We start from the raw sequence: 15,324 nt of genomic DNA, 5'->3' as shown, positions 1-15,324 counted from the left end.
CCCACTAATGTCCACTTGCACACCCACCCCAGCTCTGAGGGGCACCTGCCAGCAGGCCCCCACTCATGTCCCCTTGCACCCCCACCATCCAGCACTGAGGGGCACCTGCCAGCAGGACCCCACTCATGTCCCCTTGCACCCCCACCTCCCAGCAGTGCAGGGCAGCTGCCGCAGGCCCCCACTCATGTCCCACTCATGTCCCCTTGCACCCCCACCCCCCAGCTCTGAGGGGCACCTGCCAGCAGGCCCTCGCTCATGTCCCCTTGCACACCCAACCCCCAGCACTGAGGGGCACCTGCCAGCAGTCCCCCACTCATGTCCGCTTGCACACCCACCCCCCAGCACTGAGGGGCATCTGCCAGCAGGCCCCCACTCATGTCCCCTTGGACCCCCACCCCCCAGCACTGAGGGGCACCTGCCAGCATGCCCCCACTCATGTCCCACTCATGTCCCCTTGCACCCCCACCCCGCAGCACTGAGGGGCACCTGCCAGCAGGCCCCCACTCATGTCCCACTCATGTCCTCTTGCACCCCCACACCCCAGCACTGAGGGGCACCTGCCAGCAGGCCCCCACTCATGTTCCAGTCATGTCCCCTTGCACCCCCACCCCCCAGCACTGAGGGACACCTGCCAGCAGGCCCCCACTCATGTCCCCTTGCACACCCACCACCCAGCACTGAGGGGCATCTGCCAGCAGGCTCCCACTCATGTCCCCTTGCACCCCCACTCCCCAGCACTGAGGGGCACCTGCCAGCAGGCCGCCACTCATGTCCCCTTGCACACCCACCCCCCTGCACTGAGGGGCACCTGCCAGCAGGCCCCCATGCATGTCCCACTCATGTCCCCTTGCACCCCTACCCCCCAGCAGTGCAGGGCACCTGCCAGCAGGCCCCCACTCATGTCCCCTTGCACCCCCACCCCCCAGCAGTGCAGGGCACCTGCCAGCAGGCCCCCACTCATGTCCCCTTACACCCCCACCCCCCAGCAGTGCAGGGCACCTGCCAGCAGGCCCCCACTCATGCCCCCTTGCACACCCACCCCCCAGCACTGAGGGGCACCTGCCACCAGGCCCCCACTCATGTCCCCTTGCTCCCCCACCCCCCAGCAGTGCAGGGCAACTGCCAGCAGGCCCCCACTCATGTCCCACTCATGTCCCCTTGCACCCCCACGCCCCAGCCTTGAGGGGCACCTGCCAGCAGGCCCCCACTCATGTCCCCTTGCACACCCACCCCCCAGCACTGAGGGGCGCCTGCCAGCAGGCCCCCCTCATGTCCCACTCATGTCCCCTTTCACCCTCACCCCCCAGCAGTGCAGGGCCCCTGCCAGCAGGCCCCCACTCATGTCTCCTTGCACCCCCACCCCCCAGAAGTGCAGGGCACCTGCCAGCAGGCCCCCACTCATGTCCCCTTGCACACCCACCCCCCAGCACTGAGGGGCACCTGCCAGCAGGCCCCCACCCATGTCCCCCAGCACCTCCACCCCCCTGCAGTGCAGGGCACCTTCCAGCAGACCCCACTCATGTCCCCTTGCACCCCCACACCCCAGCACTGAGGGGCACCTGCCAGCAGGCCCCCACTCATGTCCCACTCATGTCCTCTTGCACCCCCACACCCCAGCACTGAGGGGCACCTGCCAGCAGGCCCCCACTCATGTTCCAGTCATGTCCCCTTGCACCCCCACCCCCCAGCACTGAGGGACACCTGCCAGCAGGCCCCCACTCATGTCCCCTTGCACACCCACCACCCAGCACTGAGGGGCATCTGCCAGCAGGCTCCCACTCATGTCCCCTTGCACCCCCACTCCCCAGCACTGAGGGGCACCTGCCAGCAGGCCGCCACTCATGTCCCCTTGCACACCCACCCCCCTGCACTGAGGGGCACCTGCCAGCAGGCCCCCACGCATGTCCCACTCATGTCCCCTTGCACCCCTACCCCCCAGCAGTGCAGGGCACCTGCCAGCAGGCCCCCACTCATGTCCCCTTGCACCCCCACCCCCCAGCAGTGCAGGGCACCTGCCAGCAGGCCCCCACTCATGTCCCCTTACACCCCCACCCCCACCCCCCAGCAGTGCAGGGCACCTGCCAGCAGGCCCCCACTCATGCCCCCTTGCACACCCACCCCCCAGCACTGAGGGGCACCTGCCACCAGGCCCCCACTCATGTCCCCTTGCTCCCCCACCCCCCAGCAGTGCAGGGCAACTGCCAGCAGGCCCCCACTCATGTCCCACTCATGTCCCCTTGCACCCCCACGCCCCAGCCTTGAGGGGCACCTGCCAGCAGGCCCCCACTCATGTCCCCTTGCACACCCACCCCCCAGCACTGAGGGGCGCCTGCCAGCAGGCCCCCCTCATGTCCCACTCATGTCCCCTTTCACCCTCACCCCCCAGCAGTGCAGGGCCCCTGCCAGCAGGCCCCCACTCATGTCCCCTTGCACCCCCACCCCCCAGAAGTGCAGGGCACCTGCCAGCAGGCCCCCATTCATGTCCCCTTACACCCCCACCCCTCAGCAGTGCAGGGCACCTGCCAGCAGGCCCCCGATCATGTCCCCCTGCACACCCACCCCCCAGCACTGAGGGGCACCTGCCAGCAGGCCCCCACTCATGTCCCCTTGCTCCCCCAACCCCCCAGCAGTGCATGGCACCTGCCAGCAGGCCCCCACCCATGTCCCCTTGCACCCCCACCCCCCAGCAGTGCAGGGCACCTGCCAGCAGGCCCCCACTCATGTCCCCTTGCACACCCACCCCCCAGCACTGAGGGGCACCTGCCAGCAGGCCCCCACCCATGTCCCCCAGCACCTCCACCCCCCTGCAGTGCAGGGCACCTTCCAGCAGACCCCCACTCATGTCCCCTTGCACCCCCACACCCCAGCACTGAGGGGCACCTGCCAGCAGGCCCCCACTCATGTCCCACTCATGTCCCCTTGCACTCCCACCCCCCAGCAGTGCAGGGCACCTGCCAGCAGGCCCCCACTTATGTCCCACTCATGTCCCCCTGCACCCCCACCCCCCAGCAGTGCAGGGCACCTGCCAGCAGGCCCCCACTCATGTCCCCTTGCACACCTAGCCCCAGCACTGAGGGGCACCTGCCAGCAGGCCCCCACTCATGTCCCCTTGCACCCCCACCCCCAGCACTGAGGGGCACCTGCCAGCAGGCCCCCACTCATGTCCCACTTATGTCCCCTTGCACCCCCACCCCCCAGCACTGAGGGGCACCTGCCAGCAGGCCCCCACTCATGTCCCACTCATGTCCCCTTTCACCCCCACCGCCCAGCACTGAGGAGCACCTGCCAGCAGGCCCCCACTCATGTACCACTCATGTCCCCTTGCATCCCCACCCCCCAGCATTGAGTGGCACCTGCCAGCAGGCCCCCACTCATGTCACCTTGCACACCCACCCCCCAGCACTGAGGGGGCACATGCCAACAGGACCCCACTCATGTCCCCTTGCACCCCCACCTCCCAGCAGTGCAGGGCACCTGTCGCAGGCCCCACTCATGTCCCACTCATGTCCCCTTGCACCCCCACCCCCCAGCACTGAGGGGCACCTGCCAGCAGGCCCCCACTCATGTCCCCTTGCAGACCCAACCCCCAGCACTGAGGGGCACCTGCCAGCAGTCCCCCACTCATGTCCGCTTGCACACCCACCCACCAGCACTGAGGGGCACCTGCCAGCAGGCCCCCACTCATGTCCCCTTGGACCCCCACCCCCCAGCGCTGAGGGGCACCTGCCAGCAGGCCCCCACTCATGTCCCACTCATGTCCCCTTGCACCCCCACCCACCAGCACTGAGGGGCACCTGCCAACAGGACCCCACTCATGTCCCCTTGCACCCCCACCTCCCAGCAGTGCAGGGCACCTGCCACAGGCCCCCACTCATGTCCCACTCATGTCCCCTTGCACCCCCACCCCCAGGACTGAGGGGCACCTGCCAGCAGGCCCCCACTCATGTCCCCTTGCACACTCAACCCCCAGCACTGAGGGGCACCTGCCAGCAGTCCCCCACTCATGTCCGCTTGCACACCCACCCCCCAGCACTGAGGGGCACCTGCCAGCAGGCCCCCACTCATGTCCCCTTGGACCCCCCACCCCCAGCACTGAGGGGCACCTGCCAGCAGGCCCCCACTCATGTCCCACTCATGTCCCCTTGCACCCCCACCCCCCAGCATTGAGGGGCTCCTGCCAGAAGGCCCCCACTCATGTCCCACTCATGTCCCCTTGCACCCCCACACCCCAGCATTGAGGGGCTCCTGCCAGCAGGCCCCCACTCATGTTCCAGTCATGTCCCCTTGCACCCCCACCCCCAGCACTGAGGGGCACCTGCCAGGAGGCCCCCACTCATGTCCCCTTGCACACCCACCCCCCAGCACTGAGGGGCACCTGCCAGCAGGCCCCCACTCATGTCCCCTTGCACACCTACCCCCCAGCACTGAGGGGCACCTGCCAGCAGGCCCCCACTCATGTCCCCTTGCACCCCCACCCCCAGCACTGAGGGGCACCTGTCAGCAGGCCCCCACTCATGTCCCACTCATGTCCCCTTGCACCCCCACCCCCCAGCACTGAGGGGGACCTGCCAGCAGGCCCCCACTCATGTCCCACTCATGTCCCCTTTCACCCCCACCGCCCAGCACTGAGGAGCACCTGCCAACAGGCCCCCACTCATGTACCACTCATGTCCCCTTGCATCCCCACCCCCAGCACTGAGTGGCACCTGCCAGCAGGCCCCCACTCATGTCACCTTGCACACCCACCCCCCAGCACTGAGGGGCACATGCCAACAGGACCCCACTCATGTCCCCTTGCACCCCCACCTCCCAGCAGTGCAGGGCACCTGCCGCAGGCCCCCACTCATGTCCCACTCATGTCCCCTTGCACCCCCACCCCCCAGCACTGAGGGGCACCTGCCAGCAGGCCCCCACTCATGTCCCCTTGCAGACCCAGCCCCCAGCACTGAGGGGCACCTGCCAGCAGTCCCCCACTCATGTCCGCTTGCACACCCACCCACCAGCACTGAGGGGCACCTGCCAGCAGGCCCCCACTCATGTCCCCTTGGACCCCCACCCCCAGCACTGAGGGGCACCTGCCAGCAGGCCCCCACTCATGTCCCCTTGCACCCCCACCCCCAGCACTGAGGGGCACCTGTCAGCAGGCCCCCACTCATGTCCCACTCATGTCCCCTTGCACCCCCACCCCCCAGCACTGAGGGGCACCTGCCAGCAGGCCCCCACTCATGTCCCACTCATGTCCCCTTTCACCCCCACCCCCAGCCTGAGGGGCACCTGCCAGCAGGCCCCCACTCATGTCCCCTTGCACACCCCAACCCCCAGCACTGAGGGGCACCTGCCAGCAGGCCCCCACTCATGTCCCCTTGCACACCTACCCCCCCAGCACTGAGGGGCACCTGCCAGCAGGCCCCCACTCATGTCCCCTTGCACCCCCACCCCCAGCACTGAGGGGCACCTGTCAGCAGGCCCCCACTCATGTCCCACTCATGTCCCCTTGCACCCCCACCCCCCAGCACTGAGGGGCACCTGCCAGCAGGCCCCCACTCATGTCCCACTCATGTCCCCTTTCACCCCCACTGCCCAGCAGTGAGGAGCACCTGCCAGCAGGCCCCCACTCATGTACCACTCATGTCCCCTTGCATCCCCACCCCCCAGCACTGAGTGGCACCTGCCAGCAGGCCCCCACTCATGTCACCTTGCACACCCACCCCCCAGCACTGAGGGGCACATGCCACCAGGACCCCACTCATGTCCCCTTGCACCCCCACCTCCCAGCAGTGCAGGGCACCTGCCGCAGGCCCCCACTCATGTCCCACTCATGTCCCCTTGCACCCCCACCCCCCAGCACTGAGGGGCACCTGCCAGCAGGCCCCCACTCATGTCCCACTCATGTCCCCTTTCACCCCCACCGCCCAGCACTGAGGAGCACCTGCCAGCAGGCCCCCACTCATGTACCACTCATGTCCCCTTGCATCCCCACCCCCCAGCACTGAGTGGCACCTGCCAGCAGGCCCCCACTCATGTCACCTTGCACACCCACCCCCCAGCACTGAGGGGCACATGCCAACAGGACCCCACTCATGTCCCCTTGCACACCCACCTCCCAGCAAGCAGGGCACCTGCCGCAGGCCCCCACTCATGTCCCACTCATGTCCCCTTGCACCCCCACCCCCCAGCACTGAGGGGCACCTGCCAGCAGGCCCCCACTCATGTCCCCTTGCAGACCCAACCCCCAGCACTGAGGGGCACCTGCCAGCAGTCCCCCACTCATGTCCGCTTGCACACCCACCCACCAGCACTGAGGGGCACCTGCCAGCAGGCCCCCACTCATGTCCCCTTGGACCCCCACCCCCCAGCACTGAGGGGCACCTGCCAGCAGGCCCCCACTCATGTCCCACTCATGTCCCCTTGCACCCCCACCCCCCAGCACTGAGGGGCACCTGCCAGCAGGCCCCCCACTCATGTCCCACTCATGTCCCCTTTCACCCCCACCGCCCAGCACTGAGGGGCACCTGCCAGCAGGCCCCCACTCATGTACCACTCATGTCCCCTTGCATCCCCACCCCCCAGCACTGAGTGGCACCTGCCAGCAGGCCCCCACTCATGTCACCTTGCACACCCACCCCCCAGCACTGAGGGGCACCTGCCAACAGGACCCCACTCATGTCCCCTTGCACCCCCACCTCCCAGCAGTGCAGGGCACCTGCCGCAGGCCCCCACTCATGTCCCACTCATGTCCCCTTGCACCCCCACCCCCCAGGACTGAGGGGCACCTGCCAGCAGGCCCCCACTCATGTCCCCTTGCACACCCAACCCCTAGCACTGAGGGGCACCTGCCAGCAGTCCCCCACTCATGTCCGCTTGCACACCCACCCCCCAGCACGGAGGGGCACCTGCCAGCAGGCCCCCACTCATGTCCCACTCATGTCCCCTTGCACCCCCACCCCCCAGCACTGAGGGGCACCTGCCAGCAGGCCCCCACTCATGTTCCAGTCATGTCCCCTTGCACCCCCACCCCCAGCACTAAGGGGCACCTGCCAGCAGGCCCCCACTCATGTCCCCTTGCACACCACCCCCCAGCACTGAGGGGCATCTGCTAGCAGGCTCCCACTCATGTCCCCTTTCACCCCCACCGCCCAGCAGTGAGGAGCACCTGCCAGCAGGCCCCCACTCATGTACCACTCATGTCCCCTTGCATCCCCACCCCCCAGCACTGAGTGGCACCTGCCAGCAGGCCCCCACTCATGTCACCTTGCACACCCACCCCCCAGCACTGAGGGGCACATGCCAACAGGACCCCACTCATGTCCCCTTGCACCCCCACCTCCCAGCAGTGCAGGGCACCTGCCGCAGGCCCCCACTCATGTCCCACTCATGTCCCCTTGCACCCCCACCCCCCAGCACTGAGGGGCACCGGCCAGCAGGCCCCCACTCATGTCCCACTCATGTCCCCTTTCACCCCCACCGCCCAGCACTGAGGAGCACCTGCCAGCAGGCCCCCACTCATGCACCACTCATGTCCCCTTGCATCCCCACCCCCCAGCACTGAGTGGCACCTGCCAGCAGGCCCCCACTCATGTCACCTTGCACACCCACCCCCCAGCACTGAGGGGCACATGCCAACAGGACCCCACTCATGTCCCCTTGCACCCCCACCTCCCAGCAAGCAGGGCACCTGCCGCAGGCCCCCACTCATGTCCCCTTGCACCCCCACCCCCCAGCACTGAGGGGCACCTGCCAGCAGGCCCTCACTCATGTCCCCTTGCAGACCCAACCCCCAGCACTGAGGGGCACCTGCCAGCAGTCCCCACTCATGTCCGCTTGCACACCCACCCACCAGCACTGAGGGGCACCTGCCAGCAGGCCCCACTCATGTCCCCTTGGACCCCCACCCCCCAGCACTGAGGGGCACCTGCCAGCAGGCCCCCACTCATGTCCCACTCATGTCCCCTTGCACCCCCACCCCCCAGCACTGAGGGGCACCTGCCAGCAGGCCCCCACTCATGTCCCACTCATGTCCCCTTTCACCCCCACCGCCCAGCACTGAGGGGCACCTGCCAGCAGGCCCCCGCTCATGTACCACTCATGTCCCCTTGCATCCCCACCCCCCAGCACTGAGTGGCACCTGCCAGCAGGCCCCCACTCATGTCACCTTGCACACCCACCCCCCAGCACTGAGGGGCACCTGCCAACAGGACCCCACTCATGTCCCCTTGCACCCCCACCTCCCAGCAGTGCAGGGCACCTGCCGCAGGCCCCCACTCATGTCCCACTCATGTCCCCTTGCACCCCCACCCCCCAGGACTGAGGGGCACCTGCCAGCAGGCCCCCACTCATGTCCCCTTGCACACCCAACCCCTAGCACTGAGGGGCACCTGCCAGCAGTCCCCCACTCATGTCCGCTTGCACACCCACCCCCCAGCACTGAGGGGCACCTGCCAGCAGGCCCCCACTCATGTCCCCTTGGACCCCCACCCCCAGCACTGAGGGGCACCTGCCAGCAGGCCCCCACTCATGTCCCACTCATGTCCCCTTGCACCCCCACCCCCCAGCACTGAGGGGCACCTGCCAGCAGGCCCCCACTCATGTTCCAGTCATGTCCCCTTGCACCCCCACCCCCAGCACTAAGGGGCACCTGCCAGCAGGCCCCCACTCATGTCCCCTTGCACACCCACCCCCCAGCACTGAGGGGCATCTGCTAGCAGGCTCCCACTCATGTCCCCTTGCACACCCACCCCCCAGCACTAAGGGGCACCTGCCAGCAGGCCCCCACTCATGTCCCCTTGCACCCCACCCCCCAGCAGTGCAGGGCACCTGCCAGCAGGCCCCCACTCATGTCCCCTTGCAACCCCACCCCCCAGCAGTGCAGGGCACCTGCCAGCAGGCCCCCACTCATGTCCCCTTGCACACCCACCCCCCAGCACTGAGGGGCACCTGCCAGCAGGCCCACACTCATGTCCCCTTGCTCCCCCAACCCCCAGCAGTGCAGGGCCTGCCAGCAGGCCCCCACTCATGTCCCACTCATGTCCCCTTGCACCCCTCCCCCCAGCACTGAGGGGCACCTGCCAGCAGGCCCCCACTCATGTCCCCTTGCACCCTCACCCCCCAGCAGTGCAGGGCCCCTGCCAGCAGGCCCCCACTCATGTCCCCTTGCACCCCCACCCCCCAGAAGTGCAGGGCACCTGCCAGCAGGCCCCCACTCATGTCCCCTTGCACCCCACCCCCCAGCAGTGCGGGGCACCTGCCAGCAGGCCCCCACACATGTCCCCCTGCACACCCACCCCCCAGCACTGAGGGGCACCTGCCAGCAGGTCCCCACTCATGTCCCCTTGCACCCGACCCCCCAGCAGTGCAGGGCACCTGCCAGCAGGCCCCCACTCATGTCCCCTTGTACCCCCAGCAGTGCAGGGCACCTGCCAGCAGGCCCCCACTCATGTCCCCCTGCACACCCACCCCCCAGCACTAAGGGGCACCTGCCAGCAGGCCCCCACTCATGTCCCCTTGCTCCCCCACCCCCCAGCAATGCAGGGCACCTGCCAGCATCCCCCACTCATGTCCCACTCATGTCCCCTTGCACCCCCACCCCGCAGCACTGAGGGGCACCTGCCAGCAGGCCCCCACTCATGTTCCAGTCATGTCCCCTTGCACCCCCACTCCCCAGCACTGAGGGGCACCTGCCAGCAGGCCCCCACTCATGTCCCCTTGCACACCCACCACCCAGCACTGAGGGGCATCTGCCAGCAGGCTCCCACTCATGTCCCCTTGCACCCCCACTCCCCAACACTGAGGGGCACCTGCCAGCAGGCCCCCACTCATGTCCCCTTGCACACCCACCCCCCAGCACTGAGGGGCACCTGCCAGCAGGCCCCCACTCATGTCCCACTCATGTCCCCTTGCACCCCCATCCCCCAGCAGTGCAGGGCACCTGCCAGCAGGCCCCCACTCATGTCCCCTTGCACCCCCACACCCCAGCACTGAGGGGCACCTGCCAGAAGGCCCCCACTCATGTCCCACTCATGTCCCCTTAGACCCCTACCCCCAGCAGTGCAGGGCACCTGCCAGCAGGCCCCCACTCATGTCCCAATCATGTCCCCCTGCACCCCCACCCCCAGCAGGGCACCTGCCAGCAGGCCCCCACTCATGCCCCCTTGCACACCCACCCCCCAGCACTGAGGGGCACCTGCCAGCAGGCCCCCACTCATGTCCCCTTGCACTCCCACCATCCAGCACTGAGGGGCACCTGCCAGCAGGCCCCCACTCATGTCCCACTCATGTCCCCTTGCACCCCCACCCACCAGCACTGAGGGGCACCTGCCAGTAGGCCCCCACTCATGTCCCACTCATGTCCCCTTTCACCCCCACCGCCCAGCACTGAGGGGCACCTGCCAGCAGGCCTCCACTCATGTACCACTCATGTCCCCTTGCATCACCACCCCCCAGCACTGAGTGGCACCTGCCAGCAGGCCCCCACTCATGTCACCTTGAACACCCACCCCCCAGCACTGAAGGGCACCTGCCAGCAGGACCCCACTCATGTCCCCTTGCACCCCCACCTCCCAGCAGTGCAGGGCACCTGCCGCAGGCCCCCACTCATGTCCCACTCATGTCCCCTTGCACCCCCACCCCCCAGCTCTGAGGGGCGCCTGCCAGTAGGCCCCCACTCATGTCCCCTTGCACACCCAACCCCCAGCACTGAGGGGCACCTGCCAGTAGTCCCCCACTCATGTCCGCTTGCACACCCACCCCCCAGCACTGAGGGGCATCTGCCAGCAGGCCCCCACTCATGTCCCCTTGGACCCCCACCCCCCAGCACTGAGGGGCACCTGCCAGCAGGCCCCCAATCATGTCCCACTCATGTCCCCTTGCACCCCCACCCCGCAGCACTGAGGGGCACCTGCCAGCAGGCCCCCACTCATGTCTCACTCATGTCCCCTTGCACCCCCACACCACAGCACTGAGGGGCACCTGCCAGCAGGCCCCCACTCATGTTCCAGTCATGTCCCCTTGCACCCCCACCCCCAGCACTGAGGGGCACCTGCCAGCAGGCCCCCACTCATGTCCCCTTGCACACCCACCCCCCAGCACTGAGGGGCACCTGCCAGCAGGCCCCCACTCATGTCCCCTTGCACACCTACCCCCCAGCACTGAGGGGCACCTGCCAGCAGGCCCCACTCATGTCCCCTTGCACCCCCACCCCCAGCACTGAGGGGCACCTGTCAGCAGGCCCCCACTCATGTCCCACTCATGTCCCCTTGCACCCCCACCCCCCAGCACTGAGGGGCACCTGCCAGCAGGCCCCCACTCATGTCCCACTCATGTCCCCTTTCACCCCCACCGCCCAGCACTGAGGAGCACCTGCCAGCAGGACCCCACTCATGTACCACTCATGTCCCCTTGCATTCCCACCCCCAGCACTGAGTGGCACCTGCCAGCAGGCCCCCACTCATGTCACCTTGCACACCCACCCCCCAGCACTGAGGGGCACATGCCAACAGGACCCCACTCATGTCCCCTTGCACCCCCACCTCCCAGCAGTGCAGGGCACCTGCCGCAGGCCCCCACTCATGTCCCGCTCATGTCCCCTTGCACCCCCACCCCCCAGCACTGAGGGGCACCTGCCAGCAGGCCCCCACTCATGTCCCCTTGCAGACCCAACCCCAGCACTGAGGGGCACCTGCCAGCAGTCCCCCACTCATGTCCCCTTACACCCCCACCCCCAGCACTGAGGGGCACCTGTCAGCAGGCCCCCACTCATGTCCCCTTGCACCCCCACCCCCCAGCACTGAGGGGCACCTGTCAGCAGGCCCCCACTCATGTCCCCTTGCACCCCCACCCCCCAGCACTGAGGGGCACCTGCCAGCAGGCCCCCACTCATGTCCCACTCATGTCCCCTTTCACCCCCACCCCCAGCACTGAGGGGCACCTGCCAGCAGGCCCCCACTCATGTCCCCTTGCACACCCACCCCCCAGCACTGAGGGGCACCTGCCAGCAGGCCCCCACTCATGTCCCCTTGCACACCTACCCCCCAGCACTGAGGGGCACCTGCCAGCAGGCCCCCACTCATGTCCCCTTGCACCCCCACCCCCAGCACTGAGGGGCACCTGTCAGCAGGCCCCCACTCATGTCCCACTCATGTCCCCTTGCACCCCCACCCCCCAGCAATGAGGGGTACCTGCCAGCAGGCCCCCACTCATGTCCCACTCATGTCCCCTTTCACCCCCACCGCCCAGCACTGAGGAGCACCTGCCAGCAGGCCCCCACTCATGTACCACTCATGTCCCCTTGCATCCCCACCCCCCAGCACTGAGTGGCACCTGCCAGCAGGCCCCCACTCATGTCACCTGGCACATCCACCCCCCAGCACTGAGGGGCACATGCCAACAGGACCCCACTCATGTCCCCTTGCACCCCCACCTCCCAGCAGTGCAGGGCACCTGCCGCAGGCCCCCACTCATGTCCCACTCATGTCCCTTTGCACCCCCACCCCCCAGCACTGAGGGGCACCTGCCAGCAGGCCCCCACTCATGTCCCACTCATGTCCCCTTTCACCCCCACCGCCCAGCACTGAGGAGCACCTGCCAGCAGGCCCCCACTCATGTACCACTCATGTCCCCTTGCATCCCCACCCCCCAGCACTGAGTGGCACCTGCCAGCAGGCCCCCACTCATGTCACCTTGCACACCCACCCCCCAGCAAGCAGGGCACCTGCCGCAGGCCCCCACTCATGTCCCACTCATGTCCCCTTGCACCCCCACCCCCCAGCACTGAGGGGCACCTGCCAGCAGGCCCCCACTCATGTCCCCTTGCAGACCCAACCCCCAGCACTGAGGGGCACCTGCCAGCAGTCCCCCACTCATGTCCGCTTGCACACCCACCCACCAGCACTGAGGGGCACCTGCCAGCAGGCCCCCACTCATGTCCCCTTGGACCCCCACCCCCCAGCACTGAGGGGCACCTGCCAGAAGGCCCCCACTCATGTCCCCTTGCACCCCCACCCCCAGCACTGAGGGGCACCTGTCAGCAGGCCCCCACTCATGTCCCCTTGCACCCCCACCCCCAGCACTGAGGGCACCTGCCAGCAGGCCCCCACTCATGTCCCACTCATGTCCCCTTTCACCCCCACCCCCAGCACTGAGGGGCACCTGCCAGCAGGCCCCACTCATGTCCCCTTGCACACCCACCGCCCAGCACTGAGGGGCACCTGCCAGCAGGCCCCCACTCATGTCCCCTTGCACACCTTTCCCCCCCAACACTGAGGGGCACCTGCCAGCAGGCCCCCACTCATGTCCCCTTGCACCCCACCCCCAGCACTGAGTGGCACCTGTCAGCAGCCCCCACTCATGTCCCACTCATGTCCCCTTGCACCCCCACCCCCCAGCATTGAGGGCACCTGCCAGCAGGCCCCCACTCATGTCTCACTCATGTCCCCTTTCACCCCCACCGCCCAGCACTGAGGAGCACCTGCCAGCAGGCCCCCACTCATGTACCACTCATGTCCCCTTGCATCCCCACCCCAGCACTGAGTGGCACCTGCCAGCAGGCCCCCACTCATGTCAACCTTGCACACCCACCCCCCAGCACTGAGGGGCACATGCCAACAGGACCCCACTCATGTCCCCTTGCACCCCCACCTCCCAGCAGTGCAGGCACCTGCCGCAGGCCCACTCATGTACCACTCATGTCCCCTTGCACCCCCACCCCCAGCACTGAGGGGCACCTGCCAGCAGGCCCCCACTCATGTCCCACTCAGTCCCCTTTCACCCCCACCGCCCAGCACTGAGGAGCACCTGCCAGCAGGCCCCCACTCATGTACCACTCATGTCCCCTTGCATCCCCACCCCCCAGCACTGAGTGGCACCTGCCAGCAGGCCCCCACTCATGTCACCTTGCACACCCACCCCCCAGCACTGAGCGGCACATGCCAACAGGACCCCACTCATGTCCCCTTGCACCCCCACCTCCCAGCAAGCAGGGCACCTGCCGCAGGCCCCCACTCATGTCCCACTCATGTCCCCTTGCACCCCCACCCCCCAGCACTGAGGGGCACCTGCCAGCAGGCCCCACTCATGTCCCCTTGCAGACCCAACCCCCAGCACTGAGGGGCAACCTGCCAGCAGTCCCCACTCATGTCCGCTTGCACACCCACCCACCAGCACTGAGGGGCACTGCCAGCAGGCCCCCACTCATGTCCCCTTGGACCCCACCCCCCAGCACTGAGGGGCACCTGCCAGCAGGCCCCCACTCATGTCCCCTTGCACCCCCACCTCTCAGCAGTGCAGGGCACCTGCCGCAGGCCCCCACTCATGTCCCACTCATGTCCCCTTGCACCCCACCCCCCAGGACTGAGGGGCACCTGCCAGCAGGCCCCCACTCATGTCCCCTTGCACACCCAACCCCTAGCACTGAGGGGCACCTGCCAGCAGTCCCCACTCATGTCCGCTTGCACACCCACCCCCCAGCACTGAGGGCACCTGCCAGCAGGCCCCCACTCATGTCCCCTTGACCCCCCACCCCCCAGCACTGAGGGGCACCTGCCAGCAGGCCCCCACTCATGTTCCAGTCATGTCCCCTTGCACCCCCACCCCCAGCACTAAGGGGCACCTGCCAGCAGGCCCCCACTCATGTACCACTCATGTCCCCTTGCATCCCCACCCCCCAGCACTGAGTGGCACCTGCCAGCAGGCCCCCACTCATGTCACCTTGCACATCCACCCCCCAGCACTGAGGGGCACATGCCAACAGGACCCACTCATGTCCCCTTGCACCCCCACCTCCCAGCAGTGCAGGGCACCTGCCGCAGGCCCCCACTCATGTCCCACTCATGTCCCCTTGCACCCCCACCCCCAGCACTGAGGGGCACCTGCCAGCAGGCCCCCACTCATGTCCCACTCATGTCCCCTTTCACCCCCACCGCCCAGCACTGAGGAGCACCTGCCAGCAGGCCCCCACTCATGTACCACTCATGTCCCCTTGCATCCCCACCCCCAGCACTGAGTGGCACCAGCCAGCAGGCCCCCACTCATGTCATCTTGCACACCCACCCCCCAGCAAGCAGGGCACCTGCCGCAGGCCCCCACTCATGTCCCACTCATGTCCCCTTGCACTCCCACCCCCCAGCACTGAGGGGCACCTGCCAGCAGGCCCCACTCATGTCCCCTTGCAGACCCAACCCCCAGCACTGAGGGGCACCTGCCAGCAGTCCCCCACTCATGTCCGCTTGCACACCCACCCACCAGCACTGAGGGGCACCTGCCAGCAGGCCCCCACTCATGTCCCCTTGGACCCCCACCCCCAGCACTGAGGGGCACCTGTCAGCAGGCCCC

The sequence above is a fragment of the Ambystoma mexicanum genome, chromosome 11, assembly GCF_040938575.1.
Source record: "Ambystoma mexicanum isolate Mex_15411 chromosome 11, UKY_AmexF1_1, whole genome shotgun sequence".
NCBI classification, from domain to species: Eukaryota; Metazoa; Chordata; class Amphibia; order Caudata; family Ambystomatidae; genus Ambystoma; species Ambystoma mexicanum.
This window is presented reverse-complemented; position numbering follows the sequence as displayed.